Genomic DNA, 13,599 nt, shown 5'->3' with positions numbered 1-13,599 from the left:
CCATAAGGGTGTCTCCAGCACAGCAGTTCTTCCATTATAGACACAGCTGATCCTCACAGCCAATTGGCCTGGAGGTCAATTCCTCCCAGTGTACCAACAGAAATCAAGGCTTAACTACAACAAGACTGTGAATCCAGCCCACAAAGGGGTGCACCAAGAGTGTCCACCTCAGGTGATTGGGGAGGCTGAGCCACTGGGACCTATAGGTCACCTACCACACAAAGACACTCTATCAACACAGGGAAGCAGCCAAAATGCAGAGACAAAGAAACAAGTCAGGAATGAAAGAAATGGAGGAAAGCAAACTACTGGATATAGAGTTCAAAGCCACAGTTATAAGATTACTCAAGAATCTTCTAGAAACCGCCGAGAAACTTAGTGAGACCTTCAAGGATCTTAATGAGAATGCCAAAAAAATGGAAAAGGACCAGTCAGAAATTAAGCATGCACTGTCTGAAATAAAAAATAATATGCAGAAGTCCAACAGTAGACTAGAGGACCCCAAGAATCAAACCAAAGATTTGAAATATGAGGAAGCAAAAAACACCCAACCAGAAAAACAAAAAGAAAAAAGAATCCAAAAATATGAAGATAGTGTAAGGAGCCTCTGGGACAACTTCAAGCGTACCAACATCCAAATTATGGGGGTGCCAGAAGAAGAGAGAGAGCAAAATATTGAAAACCTATTATAAGAAATAATGGACTTACAAGTCCAGGAAGCGCAGAGAACCCCAAACAAAAGGAATCCAGAGAGGACCACACCAAGATACATCATAACAAAAGACAAAGAGAGAATCTTGAGAGCAGCAAGAGAAAAACAGTTAGTTACCTACAAGGGAGTAACCATACGACTGTCAGTTGATTTCTCAACAGAAACTATGCAGGCCAGAAGGGAGTGGCAAGAAATATTCAAAGTGATGAACAGCAAGAACCTACAACCAAGATTACTCTATCCAGCAAAGCTATCATTTAGAATTGAAGGTCAGATAAAGAGCTTCACAGACAAGAAAAAGCTAAAGGAGTTCATCACCACCAAACCAGGATTATATGAAATGCTGAAGGGTATTCTCTAAGAAGAGGAAGAAGAAGAAAAAGGTAAAGATAGAAATTATGAACAACAAAGTTACAGCAAATACATATCTATCAACAAGTGAATCTAAAAATCAAGTCAATAAAAAATCTGATGAACAGAATAAACTGGTGAATATAATAGAATCAGGGGCATAGAAAGGGAGTGAACTGACAATTCTCAAGGGGAAGTGGGTGTGAGGGGTACAGGAAGAGATTGGACAAAAATCTTACACCTATGGATGAGGACAGTGGTGGGGGGTGAGGGCATTGGGTGGGGAGGAAGAATCAGGTGGAGGGGAGCTATGGGGGAAAAAAGAGGAACATCTGTAATTGAACAATAAAGATTTATTTTTTAAAAAAAAAACAAAAAATTTAAAAGAAATCTATAATCATGAACTGTTAAATATAATTGGAAAATGTGTTGGAATTTTTCTTAAAATTTATGAAGTGTTTAAAATTTTTAACCTCTGAATTTTATTATATAACTAGAGGCCTGGTGCATGACATTTGTGCATGGGGGGTGGCAGTGTCCCTCAGCCCAGCCTGCGCCCTCTCACAGTCCAGGACCACTCAGGGGATGTCCGCCTGCCGGCTTAGGCCCACTCCCTGCCACCACTGCTGCATTCGCCAGCCATGAGCCCAGCTCCTACATTGAGCGTCTGCCCCCTGGTGGTCATTGTGCATCATAGCGACTGGTCATTCCACCATTTGGTCGATTTGTATATTAGGGTTTTATTATATAGGATGAGCTCTTTTAGTGATTTCTAAATCCCCAATTTTTCTTTTCATGCAATTCAGGAACACATAGAAAGCATTAAATAAATTAATTTCTGCCTGGCTGGCATGGCTCAGTGATTGATTGTCAACCTAGGAGGTCATGGTTCGACTCCCATTCAAGGCATATGCTAGGGTTGTGGGCTTGATCCCCAATGTGGGGCATGCAGGAGGTAGCCGATCAATGATTCTTTCTCATATTGATGTTTCTAGCTCTCTCTTCCTCTCCCTTCCTCTCTGAAATCAATAAAAATATATTTTTTAAAATTAATTAATTCCCATTATATAGATAAGCATTATTTCTTCTAAGCAATGCATAGCAATAAACAGCTTTTAAGTTATCTGAGTGCCACTGCAGAAAATTCTTTTAAAAGAAAACACCAAAATTTTATTCCTAAATTTTCAAAAGTTGCCATGTTACTCTGAACAGAGTATTGCCATATATGACAATGATGGAACAGAGCAGTGGTAATGTGGACGTGTGTTAAGGGTGGTACTGCTCAAAGGTCAAGTCTTCAGTGGCCAAATAATCAACTTTACTCTGAGGCAATAGAACATAGATTTTGCTCAATAAGGAAGAAACACAAACAAAGACAGTGAACAAGTAACTGCCTGAGAGTGAATTCTGATGGTATGAGGACCATATTAGCCTTATTTAAATTATTCACAATTATAAACAACCCCCCAAATATCAAAGATTTAATTTATGCTTATGAAATTGGTCCTTGGTTATTCAGTTGCCAGTCTCCTCCATGCTGTGTCTGTTCCAGGGCCCGACACAGAGAGCATCGCTGTCTGGAAAGTACATGTTCATGGCAGAGCAAAGCTATGGTGGACAGGCGCACTGGCTCCAAAAGCTTCCCTTTGAAAGTTGTATACATGAATTCCCCTCACATTTCATTAGCTAAAGCAAATCACCTAGCCAAGCCTAACTTTAAGGTAGTGGGAAGTATGGTCCCCTCAGATGGAGGAACCTCAAGTAGTACTGATAGTAATGTACTAACAATAATCGTGGTTATTAAGGATTTCCTAGACACCAGGCACTAAGCTAGGTGCTAGTAAATAGATTATCCCATTTTAGTTTTACAACAACCCTACAATTGGGTTCTTATAACTTCACCTTTAAAGAAGAGGACATGGAGACAGAGTAAAGTTAATTACAGTAATGCTAAAATCCCACCACTAACAAGTGCATATTGGAGCCTAAATTCAGACACAGGCAGGCTGACTCCAGGTCCATGTCCTCACTGATCTGCTGAAGTAGCACAGAAAGTCCTATTCCACACTTTACTGAATATGGAATGCAGAAGACAAAAGATGCAATATTGAGAAATATGCGATAAACAAAGAAAGCTCATAAGTCTTCAGCACTAAGTCAGCAAGTCCCCGTAATATACATGTTTAGTAAACTTGATTACTTGCAAAAGCAAGCCATCCAGCCCTTGCAATATCCAGAATAATATGGAGAGAGATGTTCCTAAGGATAATATAAGAGAGATAATATGTATTGAAGAAAAATAAAAAAAGATCAAGACCAAGGGGACCTCAGAAATTAAGATGTGGATCCTTTCAGGCTGGTGAACTACCTCTCCTGGTTTAGAGGGATTTGTGGTTAAAACTAAACTCACACCAAATCTTTCTTGACTTGTAGCTAAGTATACTAAAGTGTTTTTCTTAAATCTTAATAAAAGTTTTGTCTATACATGTAACTCATTCTCAAATGCTGCCACTTTACCAAATCTGAAAGTTTTAGTCAATATTGCTCTCAGTAATAATAACCATCAGACAGAATCAATCTGACATCGCCATTGGTGTCATCATCATCATCACAGCTGCTAACATTCAGTGAGATTTCACGTGTCAGGCATTTCACTCTGCATGCATTATCTCAAACAGTCCAAATAGTAACCTTTTGAGAAATGCACCGGTATCATCCATCTCCTGCACAGGAGGAACCTGAGGCTTTCAGGGTTAAGTAACTTGCCTAAGGTCACAGAGCTGGTAAATGGTGGGCCAGGATTAGATGCCACTCTGATTACAGCCCAGCTTTTACATTAGCACCTAGGCATTCACTTCGGTTGTCCTACTTATATCTCTCCAGAATGCATTAAGAAAAGTAGGCAGGAGTACATATCCTATCTAATAAAAGAGAAACATGCAAATTGACCGTACCTTCACTATGCCCACAAGCCACGCCCACAAGCCAATCAGGAGAGAGTATGCAAATTAACCCAACCAAGATGGAAGTTAATTTGCATATCCAGGCACAGCATAGAAGGAAGCCAAGCCTGCAGAAGGGAGCAAAGCTGCGGAAAAGCGAGCAAGCAGGGCAGCGGAGAAGGGAGGGAAGCTGGAGGGGCGGCGGAGAAGGGAGGGAAGCAGGCGGGGCGGCAGAGACCACCCCAGGAAGCCCTATTCTTGCAGGAATCTTCCTGCAACAGGCCTCTAGTATACTATACCAGCAGAATTAAAGCCCAGATTTACACAATTGCAAGAAAGATATATAGGATCAATTAGCAAGTTTCTTTCCCAAACCTTCAATTTTACTTTCCACCCCATTGGTTCTTTTGTGATGTTCCACATCCTTCAGAATAAGAAAGATCTGATATTGATTATATTCCAATACAAATAAATTCCCATTAATTTTCTCACTGCGGGGGTATAAGCCTACTGCTATCTATATAATTAAAAGCCTAATATGCAAATTGTCCCCTCAGGAGTTCGACCGGGAGTTCGATTGTTCACTATGATGTGCGCTGACCACCAGGGGGCAGTATGGAACGAAGGAAGGCCCTGGCTGGCAGCCGGCAGTTGGCAGCGGGGGAAGGGAGGACCCAGCCGGCAGCCTGAAGGCCCAGATCAGCCCTGATCGCTGGCCAGGCCTAGGGACCCTACCTGTGCATAAATTTTGTGCACTGGGCCTCTAGTTACTATAGAATTGTTTCTAGAGACTAAGTGTGAACAAATGAGTAAATAATGCTGTTTCTGGATTTTTTAGGTTGTTGGTTCCACTCTTTCCCTACTAACCTAAATTGACCAAGTCCTCTCTCTTTTGTCCCAGCAGGTCCAGTTGCTTCTTCTTCTTCTTTAGTTCTTCAACATACAGTTGCCCAGGTATGTCTGCATATACACTTACAACTTAATTATCACATAAACTTACCACATAAAATGTAGCATATTTCTTTGATTCCTCATTCCTGGGTTCTAACCTTCATCCTCTGATACACTAACAAAGAGGAAAGTTCTTTTTTTTTTTCATTAATAATTAAGTTAGGCTTTGAATATAAATTATAGTCTATGGCAAACCACTTACCTTGAATAGATGACTGAATGGATAAATAAGTGAAGACACAATATTGACTGAGCACATTATTAAATGTGTCGATTCATTTGGGGTTCCAACCTGAACTGTTTCATTTATTCTCTGCTCTTTGTCATTTATGCCTTTTGTGTAATGGGCAACCGGTCGCTGGGTTTCAGAGTCACATTTTTGTTGAATTCCCATGTAATTTCAGTTTCATAGTAATTGGGCCACATTTTTCAGTTTAAAAGGAATATATCATCTATTCCCTCCAGACCCACTCTCTTCCAGTCTGGCTCTGTGCCCAAAAGTTTGGCCTCTATAGACTAGCTCACTTGGACTGGGTTTTGCCAGCAGCAGGCTCAGAGAGGGAGGTGCCACCACTCCAGCTCTGCCTGCTGGGCCATCCGTTTGGCAGTGATCACATTCTCAAACCTACAGCTCCCACAGACACAGCTCTCGTGAAGTTCAGGCTGAGGGACATTAGGGACTGGCTGCTAGTGCTGGGCCGCGAGGCACTTCTCGATGACTTGTTGACTCCTCTCACACCGCCCACATGAAGGAGTCACTCAAGCCCTCTTTACCCTTTCGATTGTGCCATCCGCTTTCCGGCTTGGACTAAAAACCTCCTCAACTGAGAATGAGGTTTTAAATCAGTCAACCACAAAACGCTCTAATGTCAGCTACCATATATCTGTCACCATCACCAGAGTAAGACTATATAACATTTAAGGCACAACCGGGAACTCTCCAAACCTGGAATTCAAAGGTTTCCCATGAACACTGGATTTTCCCATCCAACATGATTCAAGGTATCTAGGACATCTAGGACGTGATGTATTCCTCCAAGCTTTAGCCTCTTCAATGAGGGAAGAATAATTATTTCTCGTGTGTGTGTGTGAACTTAAGATGTACATGTATGTCTTCAGTGAGTATTTCTAACACAATACTAGTAGTATTGACATGGCAGGTTGCATGGAAGTGAATCATCTATATAAAATATGTAAATTGTGGACCAAAAGGAAACATTTTTAAAGTACTTAACATAGAAAAGCATTCTTTCCATTACAATGTGTTAGGAGGCAAAATTGGAAAAAAAGTAATATTCCTGTCAATCTCCAAAAAGGTGCTCAGTACTCACAACCAACCAAATTTAGACTAGGTGGTCTAACAGCACAATGAGGTATTAAGAAATCAGGAAGCTTCATATTTGAGGCTAACCACTATATATAAAGAAAAAGGAAAAATGTTTAGCTCCTGCTCGGTTGTTTTTATTAGCATAATGGTTCATATCAAAATCAAAGTAATAAATAAAAATAGTCTGTAATGTTTACAAAATAATCAGCAAAATATAGTTCACTCAATGAATGAGGGTTAGTCCCCTAATACTGTAAGGAAAATTTTAAACCAATTCTGTTGGTTTGGAATTGCATGTTTTCTATTCCTCCAGTCTCAGTATTTATTTGTATTTTTTAAGGTAATGTCAGCACTGTACCTTTTTATGGTTGCTTTTCTCTTTATAGCTTAAAGAAATGGACTTTCTCTGAATGATTTCAGAGTGTTGTAAATCCCAGTCCCATCAAGAACATCTTTCTTCTCTTCAAAAATAGACTTTGATCTTTTGTTCTTGAACAAAAATTTTATCGTGTCAGTTGAAAGCCCTTGAAAGATAGAATTCAGCAACTGTATTTTATAGGGTATTACTCAACTCATAACAGTTGCATACTTCAGTGCTTTAAAAAAGGCATTTTAGATTTGTAATTTATTTCTTAAATATGTATTATCTTAAATATGTATCTCTTCTGCCTGCGCATTGCTCAAACTTGTCCATTTAATACTCAAAAACAACGTGTTATTTTCCCTCTTTAGCTTCCTAGTAAGAAAGGCATATTTTGTCATCTTTTAATATGAAATGCATCCATGGTTTTAAAAATATGTTTTATAGCCTGACAAAGCCTGAGGTAAAATATAGGACATGAGAGACATAAATTAATGTTAAGCAAACTCTTACTGGGGAAATGTTCTTTCCCGCTTGCTTTTCTTACTTCTAAGTTTTAAAAGGATGAAGAAGCCTTCCCCAGAAATTTTGGAAGAACTAATAGGCTATATTCACAAATCCTTATGTTGAAATGCTATTTTAATATATTTCACATGGAATTACAGGAAATCTCCTTGACTCCTATTTCAATATCATTTAGCCTCAATGGTAGCCAAAATATTTATGCTATAACACATTCTTTTGGATACTAATCCCTGTATTTCATAATAATGACTTTCTACCATTTTATTATAAACTTAGGGTCTATGAGGAAAAAGGTTAACTGAGAATATTCTATTTGGAACTTGGAATTAAACTTAATGGATTGAACATGTATTTGTCAAGCGTTCTACTAAAACCCATTTAAGTGACAATAAAGTTTTTTTTAAAGCATAAACCGTAAAACAAAATAAAGTAGGAAAGATGACAGTTGCACAATTTTGGTTTTTGGGAAATGAGATGGATAGAAGCCAAGAGAAGACTAAGACTAGAAATAAGTCAGCTCACAGCTCAAGAATTGGAAGTAACAGGTATCTCTACAAGTGGCAATGGCTAATGGAAAAGGCATTGGAGTACAGAGTTAGATAACAATTGCTCAGAAATTTTCATTTGTCTGTGGGAGGTGATTTAATAGTGAGTGACTGGATGACCAGGGAAACTGAGACATAGCTGGACTTATATTGATAACCAGACCACACAGTAGACTGACTTGAAATGCCAGCATCCACATGGTTCTGTTCATCTGAAGGGCAGATTTTAGGAAATGGATTACTACTCCCTGGAATGCACTGAAGGAGATAATCGTAGAAATCTTGCAGGTTGAAGGAGGGGTTTCTCTGAAAAAGAAAGAAGTAAATTGTGATGCTTGGAAAAGGAAATGCTTATTATTTTAGTGGGGGGCAGATTTGAAAATTAAGAACATAATAAAGACCTAAGATGTATCCACGAGGGCCCCCCAATAATGGGTTTAACATTTTTTGCTTCTCTCCTTTGCACTCCAGAGTTAGTCAGATTTAGTGGTGATACCAATCAGTTGCCTGCAGTGCTTCAGCAATTCAGATATATCTTTGTAACCTGGTGTGGGTGATATTGTAGGGAATAAAAACAGGACAGTCAAGGGAATGGTTCCTGCCCCACATAGAATTTTCTAGAGGGGTTCCTACTGGGAGAGAGCATAGAGTTCCAGGCAATAGCCAGCAGCAAAGTGAGTGGTGGCAGAGACAGGCACAGGATAAGGAGAAACAGCTGAAGACAGGCAGCTCAGGAACAGGTGTGAGAAAAACTCAATGTCAGATATTCTGGAAGGAGATGACAATGAGGGAATATTACAGTTGGTTTGCCCAGATAACAGACTCTGAGATGGAGTTTAGTGTACAGAGAGTTTATTAAGTAGAGCTCTGGGGACCAACCCCTGCAGGGAAGGGAAGGCAGCAGGACTGGGCAGAGGGAGAAGCTGGGCTGTGGTGCAGCCACAGTGTGGCCTTGGCTGGACTCACAGCGAGCTCTGAGCTTCTGAAGGGATGGGGCCCTCCCAAGTTGTCCCAAATTGAGCTAAGGAGGCTGAGCCACTTTTATCCATAATTCAAAGGCATGAATGGGGCAAAGAGGCTGTCTTGAACAGAGGACAATTCTTCCCATCAGCGGAAGGAGCAAGTCCCTCAATTCTATACTGGAGATTTGAACAGCACAGTGCAGTATCCACAATACTACTAGGAGACTAGTATATGGAAGAATGTTAGTATAGAACACATACTGGTTTACATCCAAAGATACATATTTATATGGCAGAGGAGGAGAGTTTCAAAATAATTATATTAACATGAATAAGTAATAAGATGCTAAAGATGAGAATAAAGATTGTGAAGATATGATCAAAATTTTCTTGGCATTTGATATTGTTCCTTATTCAAATGATTACCAAATAAAAATACCTTTTTAGCCTACATTGTAGTCCTTATTCAGACTTGGGAACAAATGTGTGTTGATTTGGAGAGTCCCCTCTTCAACATCGGGTCTCTTTCTCTTTCTCCCTTTTACACACACACACACACACACACACACACACACACACACACACACTTAAAGAAGACTGTGCTGTTGAGTAGATTTTTTTTTGTTAATCCTCACCAGAGGGTATGCTTTCATTGATTTTAGAGAGAGAAAGAGAGGGAGAGGGAGATGGAGAGAGAGATAAATGGGAGAAAGAAACATCAATCAGTTGCCTCTCATACCTGCCCTGAACTGGGGATCGAACCCACAACTTTTCAGAGTATGGGATGATGCTCCAATCTACTAAGCCATCCAGCCAGGGCAGGGTAGATATTTGGATAATTATTTTGGTCACCTAAAAGTCAAATTTGAGTCACAGTAGAAGGTTGATAAATTGCTTTGTGAAAATAAGTAGATTTGGTTAAATATAGGGGAAAGTTTTGTTTAGCAGAAAGTAAAGAGTAAGCAAGCCTAAAAATTGTTTAGGTAGTAAGAAGGGTTCTAAGAGGTAGTGGAGGAGTGGGGGAAAAGAATGAAGGTAGAAGTGGCTGTCTCTATAGAGGGGGAAATAAATTGTGGGGGAATAGGTCATTCTCAATGATGGTCTCACTAGAAGAGAGTTTTAAGCCTTAATGACCAAAAGCATCCTCTGTGTATTAATTAAACTCCCTCCTATGTACCATGAAGGGTACTATTGCTCTACTACTCATGGGGTATTTTCTCTGTGTGAATTCAGAAAATTTGCCTAATTCTTTATTATGAATGTAACCTATAAAATGCAGACACTGGGATACAACAACTTCAGAAGATCACTGTAAATTTTTTAAACAAATGATTCAACTTCAACTTAGTATTTGAGTTAACATCAGCTAATAATCCTTCTCTGAATTCACATCTCTCGCCTCCTAGAAGGAAGAATGCTAGTAATGAAGAAAGCTGTCAAGTCTCTGATTACTGCCTACAAATGTTATCACTTAACTACTGTTCAACAATGTTCTGATGAATACATTACTACTAATGGAACAACATGCATATGTTCTTAGGATAGAAATAGTATTGCTACATTCTGTTTGCTTACAAGTAGAGTAAATTAGCATTGATCTGAGGTGAAAAGTAATTCCTTGAACAAAGTTCTCATGAAATTTTAACTCTGAACGCACACCTTTCATAGGAGATTGCAAGAGACTTCAGACTTGAACACTTCTCTAAATAAAACTTCATCTCTCAGTAGATGAGGTCTCAAATCTCATCTCCCATCTCATCATCTCAGTATTGCAGAACGAGAGCCATTAATGCAGTTCCTGGTGACCAATTTCACATTTCTGGGTACATTACATTGTGTTTAGTGTCATAAACTTTCCCCGAGAGGCTGACAAAGGACAAAAGATAAAATGGGTAACTAGCATCAAATCGACCTACCAGCAAACTTCACACACACCAGTCATCTGCCCAGTTTCTTAAATTCAAACAAAATTTTATAGAAGTGTGCCTAGTATCTTTAGTGATAATGACAGAACTGCAAATTTAAATGTCAAATACTTCTAGAATATAGTGCAATAAAAAGTAAAGAGTGGGTACATGCAAGAATTTTTATATTAAATAAGGAATAGCGAAGAAAATTTTAACATTATAATTATAGAAAATTTTTAATACTTATGAAGAGCCTTAAGCTTTTCACCTACTTGAATCAATCATTTCAAGAGTGAGGTTCCATTTTAAAGAAATAATTTTATGTGTGGACACTATTTATAAGTAAAGATGTTCATCACAGCATTATTTTTAGTGTAGAAGTATTCTTAGTATAAAAATTAAGAAGCAATCCAAGTCTATACCAATGGGAAAGTGGCAGTGGGCAGTGAGGAGAGATTAAATACACTATAACACATCCACTCACGGGAATTATATGTAATCATTAAAATTCTTTTTTTTTAAATATATATATTTTATTGCTTTTTTACAGAGAGGAAGAGAGAAGGATAGAGAGTTAGAAACATCGATGAGAGAGAAACATCGATCAGCTGCCTCCTGCACACCCCCTACTGGGGATGTACCCGCAACCAAGGTACATGCCCTTGACCGGAATCGAACCCGGGACCCTTCAGTCTGCAGGCCGACGCTCTATCCACTGAGCCAAACCGGTTTCGGCATAATCATTAAAATTCTTTTTAGAATTTAACACTATGCAGCTGTTTAATGGGGCAAACAATAAATATGTAGATGATAGTAAGATATTTAAAATGTATTAAGTGATAAATGTAGGCTGCGAAACTGTATACAAAATGTGATCACTCTGTTGCATGTTTATATATATTTATCTGCATATATCCTGCAAGTTTATGTTTAAACACATGGGCAAAACTTTGGGAGGATATACACTAAGTTTTACTGTATTTATTTCTGTATGATAGGATTACTGTTGCTATATATACTTGTGTATTATTTCAAATTTCTATAGCTAACATGAATTATTCATATAATGAGAATAGGAAACAAAGAAGTATCCATTTTTGCTTTAAAATTATGTTTGCTAGATGTTTTAAATGACTAAGAAGATCCTCGTGTTATAATATAAATGCAAAAGCAGGATATGAAATTATATGTATAGTGAAGTCTCAAAGAGTTTAACAAAAAAATGCAAGAAATATGCTATAATAAGTAGTAGGATTTTGAGCTACTTTTTTTCCTACTCATGTAGATTTTTTCACATTTTTCAAAATTTCAACAATGAATGTTGATTAGTTTAAAAATTAAGAAATAGATAAACATAAAGCTTTACAGAAAATGTAGAATTGCATGCAAAAAGCAACAACTTGGAACTAAGCTTCACTATGGAAAAAATCCGACTGACACATGCTCAGTATGGTGTTTGTGATAGTCACTTTCCTGCCAACTCTTCATTTATTCCTTTTAAAAAATGATCTTGAAACTTTTTGTAGACTAGAACTCCCAAATTTCTAGCTTCTAGGACTACAGTATGGCTAACCCAATCAGCTATGAACAAATCAGTGATGAAGGTGACTACATTTTTATATGAAAGACTAGCCAGTGAAATAATGTGTCCTTGAGCCACGATCAAATGGACAGATACAAAATATAGGTAACCGTGCTTTAAATTGAGGTCGAAAAGGAGGCGTGCCCTGGCTGGGTGGCTCAGTTGGTTGGAGCATCATCCATTTGTGCATTTGATCCTCTTCCTAAGATCAATTTAAAAATTTTAAAAAGGAGGGTGCTACTGTGACTTAAGAAAATTTAATAAACTAGGAGTGAGGGAGTGTAGGAATGCAAACGTGTCTAGGACTTAAACTGAGTTTTAACGGATGGGTAATACTTGACAAAAATCAGGGAAAGTATTTCATATGGTCATCATTTACATATAACTGGGTAGAAAATTAACACTTTATCCACCAGATATGCAAAGAAAACATTTTGTGTGTGTGCGTGCCTGTCTGTGTGTGTGTGTGTGTGTATTATAATGGCTATAATGGTCATATTGAGCCCAATACTGCAGAAAGTTGGTGGAGAGAATGAGTGCTATAAGTGAGGATACAAACTTACCAAATGTTGATTTCTCAGTCTCTTAAACTGTTATGGATGACTCAGTATTTTTAAGACAAATGCTCAACCGTTCATATTTCCTTCTGGAGGCAATGGAGAAATAAGTAATTCTATGTAAAAAGAATAGTTGGTGTAATCACAACGTTGTGAATGCTCCTGACAGCATTTCCTCCTCTAGACCCACCAGGGTAAAATGGAGCCATGCCATATCCTATCTAATAAAGGGTAATAAGCAAATTAACCATCACTCCGTCACAAAGATGGCCGCACCCATAGCCACAAGATGGCGGCACCCAGTCCACTCAGCCCCGCCAGAGTCCCCCAGTCCCGGGAGGGAGGGGGCTGCCGCTAAGAGCAGGCAGTGTGAGCGGCCTGGTAGAATGCTTGCTTTGTTGCCATGGCAACGAGGCAAGTGTTCCTGGCCTGGCCGCAGATGGGCCTCTGGCCAGGCTGGGATACGGATGGGCCTCTGGGCCACAGAGAGCCTCTGGGCAGTGGGCATGGAGTGGCCAGGCCCCTCAGAGAGCTACTGGTGCACACATTCATGCACAGGGCTACTAGTCCTTTAAATAACGGACTTGTTGAGCTTAGTCATGCTGTCTTTACCGACAACAGATATTAATTTGGTATAGCCTAACTCTCACTCTAAAGACTGTGAATAGATATGTTTTCTCAATTAATGAGGAGCCTCTCCCTTCCCATATTGTGAAATATCACATTCAGTTTCTTTCATCTGAGGGACCCTACCAAGAAATAATCTTATCAGAGGCATTACAAGGCACTTTAAATGGTGTTCCCTTGTTTCTCTAAAAAAGAACACAGATTCTGGAAATTGCTTTAGGCTTAGTACTTGGAAGTGTGGGGAATCAGG

At 39.0% G+C, this 13,599-nt stretch overlaps 1 long non-coding RNA gene across 1 annotated transcript in view; it reads left to right on the top strand.

Annotated features, from left to right (window-relative positions):
• LOC308246214 overlaps positions 1-13,599 on the top strand; it is a 45,912-nt gene that overhangs the window by 6,386 nt on the left and 25,927 nt on the right. Inside the window, exon 4 of the long non-coding RNA XR_013960374.1 lies at positions 4,907-4,959. This is a non-coding gene — a long non-coding RNA (uncharacterized lncRNA). The remainder of the gene's footprint in view (positions 1-4,906; positions 4,960-13,599) is intronic.

The sequence above is a fragment of the Plecotus auritus genome, assembly GCF_963455305.1.
Source record: "Plecotus auritus genome assembly, chromosome: 4".
In the NCBI taxonomy this organism is placed as follows: Eukaryota; Metazoa; Chordata; class Mammalia; order Chiroptera; family Vespertilionidae; genus Plecotus; species Plecotus auritus.
The sequence above is the reverse complement of the archived record's forward strand: the minus strand, read 5'-3'. Positions and strand labels throughout refer to the sequence as shown.